The 9,557-nt window shown below is 42.7% G+C and overlaps 1 non-coding gene across 1 annotated transcript; it reads left to right on the top strand.

Annotated features, from left to right (window-relative positions):
- The first annotated feature begins 7,632 nt into the window (after positions 1 to 7,632).
- Positions 7,633 to 7,705, top strand: TRNAK-UUU (transfer RNA lysine (anticodon UUU)). Its single transcript has one exon. It is a non-coding gene; the product is annotated as a tRNA-Lys (tRNA).
- The last annotated feature ends 1,852 nt before the right edge of the window (positions 7,706 to 9,557 follow it).

Below are 9,557 nucleotides of genomic sequence, written 5' to 3'. Positions count from 1 at the left end.
AGGAGAGGGGACATTGGTCTGTGCTCTGATGAAGCTCTGCAATGCAATTTGAATTTCACTCCTGATTTCAGATCCACCAAATCCTTTTTTTCTCCCCCCGCTCTTCCCAGACATCCCATAAGCCACATAAACCTTTTACATTTATATTAGATTGATTTCTCCTGGCCCAGTTCTATTTGTAACTAATGAATAACTGATTAAAAAAAAAAAAAAAAAAAACCCTAGATCCAACCAAGCCTGCAATCCTCCTCCAAACTTTTCAGTTAAACAAGCCATCTCCCCTTGTCTTCTAGTTTAGTTTAATTTTGGATCTCTACCATTTGCAGCCAATGCCTGCTACTAGCACACATAGCTGCTATCAAAATTTGGGGGAAAACATAGAAAATTAAAAACCATAGCTCTTGTATAAAACCTTAAAATGTTCCCCACCCCACTATGTCATATGTCCGTTTTCACTCAGCCATTTAAACAGAGTCCCTGGCTACCTACCTTTGCAGCCAAAGATAGACAACAAGGGTCTCCTATTTTTCTACTGCTATTTCCCAATTTCTGTCTTAGGAAATGCAAACTAAACTGGATTGCTGCCAGCAGGTCTTCAGAATAAGTGGAATTCCTGTGTGTGCTTTGAAAGGCAATTGTCTCCGGAGAAACCTATCTTCTTTCCCACCTTGAACTTGTGGTTCCCTGATATCAGAGTGCTCTGTGAACACACAAAAAGGAAATGAAAGCACAGTATATTCAGATTGCCATACATCCTCCCACCCTTCTACCCACCCACCCCCAACTCCCTATAAAAAGTTCAGCCCTGAGAAGGGCTGGTTTTCTGAATACAGAGCTTTGTGAAAAGCCTCTAAGACATATCCTCTTATCAACACCCCCAGATAATTTATTTAGGTATGAATGAAGTTTTCAGCCCATGAGAAGGAAAAAAAAAGTTAACCATCTCTGGAAATAAAATTACCATTCACACTCAGAGTTTACATTTCCAACATTATTTCCATGCGCCTGTCAGACAGAACTGGGAGGAGGAGGAAAAAGACTGAGCCTTCAGACCACAATCTTAGCTGTCCTACATTTCTATGGGCGGTCAGAGCTTGACGCCACCTTTGAGGGAAGGCATTCCAGCACCACCCTCCTGCAGGGATCTGGGATTTCATTCTGGAAAGTTAGGCCATATCTAGATGAGCATGGGGCCTGTGGGAGAATCTTCTTTTTTCCTAAGGGAAATTCAAGTCATGCCTTCAGAGACATCAGTTTGCCTGTGTGACTTTAAATGCCATTTTTAAAACATTATACAGTGAAATTGACCTTTTGTAGTGTACATGTCTATGAATTTTAATATATGCATATGTGTTGTGTAACCCTCATCATAATGATAGAGAACAGTGTTATCATCTCCCCCCACTAAAGAAATCCAGCCTCCTGCTAGTCCCTTCTACTCATAATTTCTCCCTCACTTTCAGCTCCTGGCAGTCCTGTGCTGTTCTCTATCTTGGGTGTTTTTTTCCCCCTTTCCAGGAAGTCATATAAATGGAAATACACAGTAATTTTCGAGACTCTTTTTTTCCCATTCAACCTAATGCCTTCCAGATTCAAAGCAGTTGCTCTGTATATCAATAGTTCATTCCTTTTATTCCTGAGTAGCGTTCCATCATGTGGATGTATAGGCTATTTAACCATTAGCTCGCTGAAGGGCATTTGGGTGGTTTCCATATTTTTGCAATTACAAAGAGAACTGCTATAACCATTGGGGTAGAGGTTTTTGTGTGAACATAAGTTTCCTTTCCTCTAGGGTAAATACTCAGGAATGGCATTGCTGGGTCATCTGGTAAGAGTGTGTTTAATTTTATAAGAATCTAAAAAACTGCTTTCCAGAATGATATACCATTTTGCTTTTCTAAATGGAATACAAGAGTTCCAGTTGCTCCACAAGCTTTTATATATATACATACAAACACTATATATATATACATATATGTATATAAAGCTTATATATTAATATACTGTATTGTCAGGTTTTCACAACAGCCACTCTAATAGATGTGTTGTGGTATTTCACTGTGGCTTTAATTAGCACTTCCCTAATGGCTAATGACATAGAAAAGTTTAGTAAGCGTAGCAAATGTCAGAGAAACCAGCTCAAACTAGTTTCATAGTTAATAAACAGTTTTGTTGTTGTTGGCTGGGTTGGCTGGGGTTTGATGCCCATAAGAGAGAGGTCCAAAGGTCGCATGCCTCATGACAGGTCAAACTCAGGATCTTAAATGATTTGGTTTCTCTCATTCACCCCTGCTTTCTGTAATGTTGCCTTTATCCCTGGACTCTATCTTCCGGCCATTCTGGGTTCTCAACAGGAGGCAGCAGAATTGCTCCTGGGAGTCTAGAACACAGATCTTCACACAAACTAGCAGAATAAAGGGGATCTCATAGTATCTAATACACAAGTCTTAAATTTTTTTATCCTTTTGCTAGCCCAAATTGAGTTATGAGTCTATTCCTAATCCAATCATCAAAACCAAAATGGCAGAGTGTGCCATTTGGCATAAGCTTGCACAAGCAACCCCTATGGATCTGATTCTGGTATCAGTCCAAACATGTGTCTGGGAATACAGGAGAGATAATTTTTCCAAAGGAAAATCAGAGTATAAACAATGGGAGAAAGGATAGGTGAACAGATGCTCTGGAGCTAAATCATTTAAATTAATTTTAAATGCAAACCTTAAAAGTACTAACTCTTCCTTACTTAATTATTCAAAATGATATGTTGTTCACATAGGCAATACGTTCAGAGGTTCAGACATCAGGAGTAGCTGAAGATTCTTCTCCACTTAATCTTTTGTTTTTCATGTTGGTACCTCTCTCCTCCTCCTCTCCTCCTTCCCAAAATGGCCCAGCATTTCTGAGATTCAAATCACCAATTCTCCCGTATATGACCAGAGGGTGACATAGCCAAGGAAAATCTGAACTCTGTCCTGATTGGGCCACCCTGAGCCTACTACATGCTGACTGGCTTAGGTGTGGTTTTGGTGAACCAATCATGTGGGAAACAGGATGCTATTACATTGCTTAGCTTGGAATGTTCAGTCCCAATGTCACTAGGCATGGGGTCATTTTCCCTGAGACACATGGATGACTTGGGAGGAGGGTGTGAGCATGACCAACCCCGAGGTTATTGCACGGCTGGGGTATGGATGGCCAGAGACTGGGCAGGCATGGAAAATATCTACAAGACCCACCATGGAACCCACATCTTTCCAAAGAATAGAATGAGTCGTTTCCATTTGTCATTTCCACAATATTCAGTTAGTGGCACTTGGCACTCAATCAATTTTTGATGACTGGATTAACAAGTTAAAACAATCTATAGGGAATAAAATTCTAATCACATTTAAAACTAGGATTCACAGTCCTAGGGCTAATTCCAGTTATAGGCACTGTAACTGAGAGACATATTTGCTATAGCTGTGTCTGTGAGCTGTCAAAATATTTTGAAGTTAAGTAATAATTTGGTATCTATTAAGATTCTATCTTCAAAAGTCTTCTTTTCAGTGAACACAGAGCATGGAAGACAAGACAAACCAATGTGAAAACATTCACTTTATATCATTTTATCTCAGCTTCTAGGCTAAGGGCTGCAATACATTGACACATGCCAAAAAAGTCAAAACTCAGTTCTTTGGAAGGAAACAGATGATCCTTTAAGACACAGAACCTGATGGATAATTCTGGAAGTTAATGCTGTGGAGTCACAAGAAGGGTGAAAACCCTTCACAACTCGTGATCAAGGTGAGATTTCAACAGAGTCCTATGGATAAGTAAGATGACTCTAAAAGTCAAGGATGGTGTTGGAATTGGGGTGAGGGGTCCACACCCAAGGCTTAGAGTCAAGTAAAAGGAAGGGATGTTGCATTAGGGGACCCCAAGATCATTGTCAGTCTTGCTGATTCGGGGGTGGGGGGGTACAGTGGGAAACGCTCATACGACTCCGAGTATAACTATACTAAGGGCTGTGATTTATTACAGGAAATCAGTACAAAGTAAATCACCAAAGAGAAAAGGCACATGCGGTGAAATCCCAAGGAAACCAGGAGCAAGGTTCCAAGAGTCTTTCTCAGTGGAGTCACGCAAGTCTCCCTTAATTCCTCCAGCAACAAGATGTGACAACATGTGTGCATGTTGCCCACCAGGCAAGCTCATTAGAAGCTCAGTGCCTAGGATTTTTACTGGGGACCTGGCCTGGGGCAGCCTCTGCCTAGCATGCACCCACACCCCAGACTCCCAGAAGGAGAGCAGGTGTTCAGCATAAACCAAACTGTTTTGTATAAACAGTTTAGGCACAGGGAGCCCCTCTTATCAATCAGAGTGTTGAAAACCCTCCCACATCCAAGTTCCCATACACCAGCCAAGGGCCAACCCTGCAAGCAGGGATTTCAAAAGAGAGCAGCCAGGCCTGCTATGGCAACTCCCTTCTGCACAGATGTTCAAGAGTTCAATCTTTAAGGTGGTCTTTCCACATCTCTAATCATGGAGACCTGGCATAATAATAATTAACACTTACTGCTCCTGTCCTCTGCCAATGATTGGGTGAGTTATTGCCTTTCCCTGAGCCTTCGTTTCTTTACCTGAAAACAAACAAGATTAAGCACAAAGTGGCTGAGCCAAGTAACCCAGGCAAGAGGTGAGAACACCTGTTCCCCGCAGGGGAGACAGTGAGCATTACCTTCCGCCCCTCTTCCTCCCCCAAAGCCCCTGCTTTAATGCAGGGGGGTCATCTAAGCCTGTCCAGGCAGGAGCAGGATTCCATTCCACTCACCGCATCCCAGCCTGGCCTCAGAAGGTCATGTAGCCAAGCAAAGCTGGAGAAAAGGGCTGGGAAACCAGCAGGCTATATAGTGTGCCTTCCCTGGTGGCTCAGATGGTAAAGTGACTACCTGCAATGCAGGAGACCCAGCTTCAATCCCTGGGTCGGAAAGATCCCCTGGAGAAGGAAATGGCAAGCCACTCCAGGACTCTTGCCTGGAAAATTCCATGGACAGAGGAGCCTGATAGGCTACAGTCCATGGGGTCACAAAGAGTCAGACACGACTGAGCGACTTCACTTTCTTTCTTTCTTTTTTTCAAAGCCCTTTACAGATGTGCACCTGCGTAACCTCATTTCTCTCCCAAAGATCGAGGGACAACTCAGACACACAGAGACACTGAATCTCTCTACTGCAGTGCTTAATATTAATATCAAGAGTGGTGAAAACGCATTTGCAGAATAAACAAGTGCATTCATAAATAACTGCCAAAATGAATGAAGCCTGGTTTTGAGCAGAGACATGAACACCGGTTCCCTTGGGTTCAGCAGAGCACAATCTGCAAACGCAGTCATTTCTCAGGAGTTGCCAGCCCAACTCAGCAGCTGACAAGAAGCGCTTATGCCCACATTCACAGGTCCCTGGGGCCACCACGGCTCAGTTGATCTTGGCCAGGCTCTACGGGGCTTGCTCCACGAGCTGAGATGAAGAGCAAGAGCAAAACAAGCTGCGGGAGCACACTGAAAGTCTTTGGTTTGTCACTTTCACTGACGTTCAGCTGGTCAAAGCAAAGCAGTGGGCCAAACACATATCAAACAGGGTGTGAAGGAAGCACTTCCCATTCACACGGTGATGGGAAGAGAGTGAATATTTGCTAAACAAGAATTCAAATTATCAACTGAGCCACTGCACCTAGACAGATATATGGATGGTAGAATCTGAAATATCCTCATGAAGGAAAAGAAAAAAATCATAGTGGCAGTTAATGCAAACACACCTACAGCCATCTGTTTAATAGCAGCAGCCTCAAGTCTCAGTGGCAGCAGGCAACAGCCCCCAGGGGCTTCTAGACCATTCCAGGATGGAAGGTGCAAGGTCATTGCTCCACCCCCAGCAGGTGGATTCAGCACACATTTTAACTCCAATTTCAACGCAAATGGCAGCTGCTGTTGTTGCCTGGGGACCCCTATCTTTTTACATGTTATTGTAGATCAGTTACCCGCCGCTGCAATAAAGAACTCTAGATGAGTTGTCTAGAATTTTTAAATCAGTGCTGCAGAGAGGCTGGCAGAAAACCCAGGCAAGCTCCCTGTCATGGGTGATTGATGCCAGACTCCAGCAGGCAATTATGAGGTCCCAGCTTTGTGAAACCAGACCCAGCCCCATACCACAGCTCAGAGGAGGACATTTGCTTCTCTTGCAGGTGAGGTCAGTGGTGGGGGTGGCTGAGCAGCAGGAGAGCTTGGAAGGCGTTGGACACACATCAAAGCCAGATAGGATTCACCTGTATCCATTGATGTTCAAGAGAAAGCACCCCAGCTTTCTTTAACGCTTCTTTGGCACCCAACTGCGTCCTTACCCTTATGCAGTGGAAGGGACATACAGGGATGGTCAGGTACCAAATGGGCCATCATCAAATTGAAGTGCCCAGGCCCCTGGGGGGGTCATGAAGATTTTTCCAAGGGTTCATAGACACAGACGGTCCTAAGAGGGCCAGTTTCCAGACCCTCCCCTTAACTCGTGTTGTATTTGCCACTTCCTCCTTCACACATGTCCTTCTTCCACTATATAAAAAATAAGTTTATCAGTAGGGATGCCAACAGGAAACAGAAGGTGCAGTCAAATTGGGTTATTTGAGGAGTGTTTGATAGAGGAACTATTAATAAAGGTGTTGGTGGAATAAAGAAAGCTACAAAGGATTGTGCCTCTCCTTTGGGCTGGTGGAATCTTGAGTAGGGTCAGGGAAGAGAGGTTTCTAGAACATGGAGACAGGCTGTGTAAAGTGCAAATGAGCTGTGGCCTTCTGGAGAAAATGCAGAGAAGCCCTGAGTCACTCCGCAGATGAGCCCTGGGCATAAATACCCAGCCAACCTTCTCTCTTCTCCTCCTCACTTCCACCAACGCCGGGCTCCCCATTGGATAAAGGCAACGGGAAGCCATAGGAGAAGGGAGCCCATTGATTGGTCTATGCAGTTAGCCCAAGGCAGAAGAAGGGTAGAGAAGGTGGGAGATGAGAGACCCCACTGAAAAGGCATCACCCATCCTGAATCTTACAAAGATGCAGTCCCCTGCTCCTACTGCAAGGAAAACAAAAAAATGTCCTTGAGGGCTCTAAGCAAAGGCACGTTTAGAAATGCTCACCTGCAGTGCAGAACGTGAACGTCTGATAACCAGGTGGCACATCTATTGTATAACAGAACCACCTCCTTTTACCGAGTCAGACTGTTTTCAGTCCTTCATTGTCACAGAAATTGGAGAATCTAGTACCAATGTCAGTTCAGAGATTGTCAACACTCACGATGTAATTTTTGGCATATAACTTGAAAAGAGACCAAACGATTGCGCTGCAGACAACAGAAGCCCTTCCAAGTCCATCTGTTTGTTTTCCTGAACAGTTCTCAGCGCTGATACCGAGAAAAACAAATGGTGTGAATGCCGTTGATGCTGAAGCCTGTCTTTTTAAAATAATAATATTCATTCATGAATATATTCAATGAAAAAAGTCCCACCTCTCATATTAAGAGAAGTGTATCCCAGAGTATTTTACTTTTTTAAGGATTGATCAGTCTTTATCACAAACATGTTTAAGTTGTTTTGATCAGTATATTCTGCTGCCTGGGTAGCTTAGCTGGTACAGCATTAGACTTTTAATCTGAGGGCCCAGGGCTCAAGTCCCTGTCCAGGCACCATAAATAAATAAATAAACAAATGTATTCTACTAATCACCATGATGATAATTGAATTTAAAATAGCTTATTTTAAAATTTAAAGACTTGTAGTCAATGAAAAGCATTTTAATTTCAATTTTTAAGCACATTTTTGTTGCAGTGATAGGTGATAAAATGATTAATAAAAGAATTTCAAGAATAAAAATATATATTAAAGACTAAATTTCTGCCAGGAGTATACAAGTTGATGGAGAAAAAAGAACAGTGCAGAATCCTAAGAAAGCAAAGCTTGTATATATATATATTTTTTTAACCCATGATGGTGGATGTTGAACCAGAATGGAATTGAGCTTCAATGGACTACTTTTGAAAGTTACATTATAATTTTCTTTTAAAATGCCAATATATACATGTCAAAAATTATATCCATTTATATAAATTTTGTTTACTTATATATAAAATAAATATTTACTCTATTTTGAGATTTACTGATATATTAACACTCTATATAATTTATTTGCCTGTGTGCGTGCTTAGTAGCTTCAGTCATGTCTGACTCTTCACGACCCCGTGGTCTGTAGCCCGCCAGGTTCCTCTGTCCATGGGATTCTCCAGGTAAGAATACTGGAGTGGGTTGCCATGCCCTCATCCAGGGGATCTTCCCAATCCAGGGGATCTTCCCAACCCAGGGATCGAACGCTGAGTCTCTTATGTCTTCTGCCCTGGCAGGCAGATTCTTTACCACTAGTGCCAGCTGGGAAGTGCATATAATTTATTTATTTATATTCAAATATGTATTTAAGCCTATGATACAAAATTTAGACAACTTTAAAATGTAAGAGTATGTGAGAAGTTCCATATCAGAAGTGCAGAATTCTTCACACCTCTTCTGATTGTCACGCTAAGAATGCTACTAATTATGAATATTTTAAAAATATAGTTTCAAAGGTATTAGCAGTGCTCTTATAGTGAAAAACAAGGAGGAAAGTGAATGTATAACAATAGATAAATGATTACTACACATCTATTTAATAAAATATGTGATCAGTTCAGTTCAGTCACTCAGTCATGTCCAACTCTTTGCGACCCTATGAATCCGCAGCATGCCAGGCCTCCCTGTCCATCACCAACTCCCGGAGTTTACTCAAATTCATGTCCATCGAGTCATAACTAGACATAAAAAAATTGTGAGAGTATGGACGGGATTTTCAAAGTGGGAGGAGGGTGCTGCAAGATGAGTCTGCAGAATCAAGCAGGGCTCAGGTATTTTGAGGGGCCTTGTTTGCCCATCAAATGCTGGGAAAACAAGGTAGAATCCATCCAGGATGGCACATCACAGCTGCCTGATGACAAGGTAATAACATACTGTCAGAGCAGGGGATTGCTGGGGATCAGGGTGATCACAACTGATGTCCTAGAGGAACAGAAATTAACCCAGGATTTGAAGGAACCTTGAACTGCATCTGAGAATATGGAGGGAAAATTGCCAGGGGAGTTTAGAAAGAGACAGTGGCTTGTGGACCCTGAAGTCTCTTCATCTGCCATCAGATCCACCTGTGGACACGCAGCTGCTCCCGACTATAACAGCAGCAGTAGTAGCACTGCCGCGGTGACCTTACAAGCCTGTAGGTGTTGAACACTACGTTCAGGCGTTGGTCTGAGATATAGAGGGATGGATTCTGGGATGCTAATCCCTATTCTCAGCCACTATTCCACACTGCTTCTCTTTCTTATCTCGGTGCTGCTCATTCATGCCATCATCCCTTCTTCACTTCATTCAATAGGTAACTGTTCCAGCCGACTGTGAACTGATTCTTTTAGATATAATTTTCAAGATATCTTAACTATTGGTGAGTTCTCACCTGCTCTG

The sequence above is a fragment of the Dama dama genome, chromosome 23, assembly GCF_033118175.1.
Source record: "Dama dama isolate Ldn47 chromosome 23, ASM3311817v1, whole genome shotgun sequence".
Lineage (NCBI taxonomy): Eukaryota > Metazoa > Chordata > Mammalia > Artiodactyla > Cervidae > Dama > Dama dama.
The sequence above is the reverse complement of the archived record's forward strand: the minus strand, read 5'-3'. Positions and strand labels throughout refer to the sequence as shown.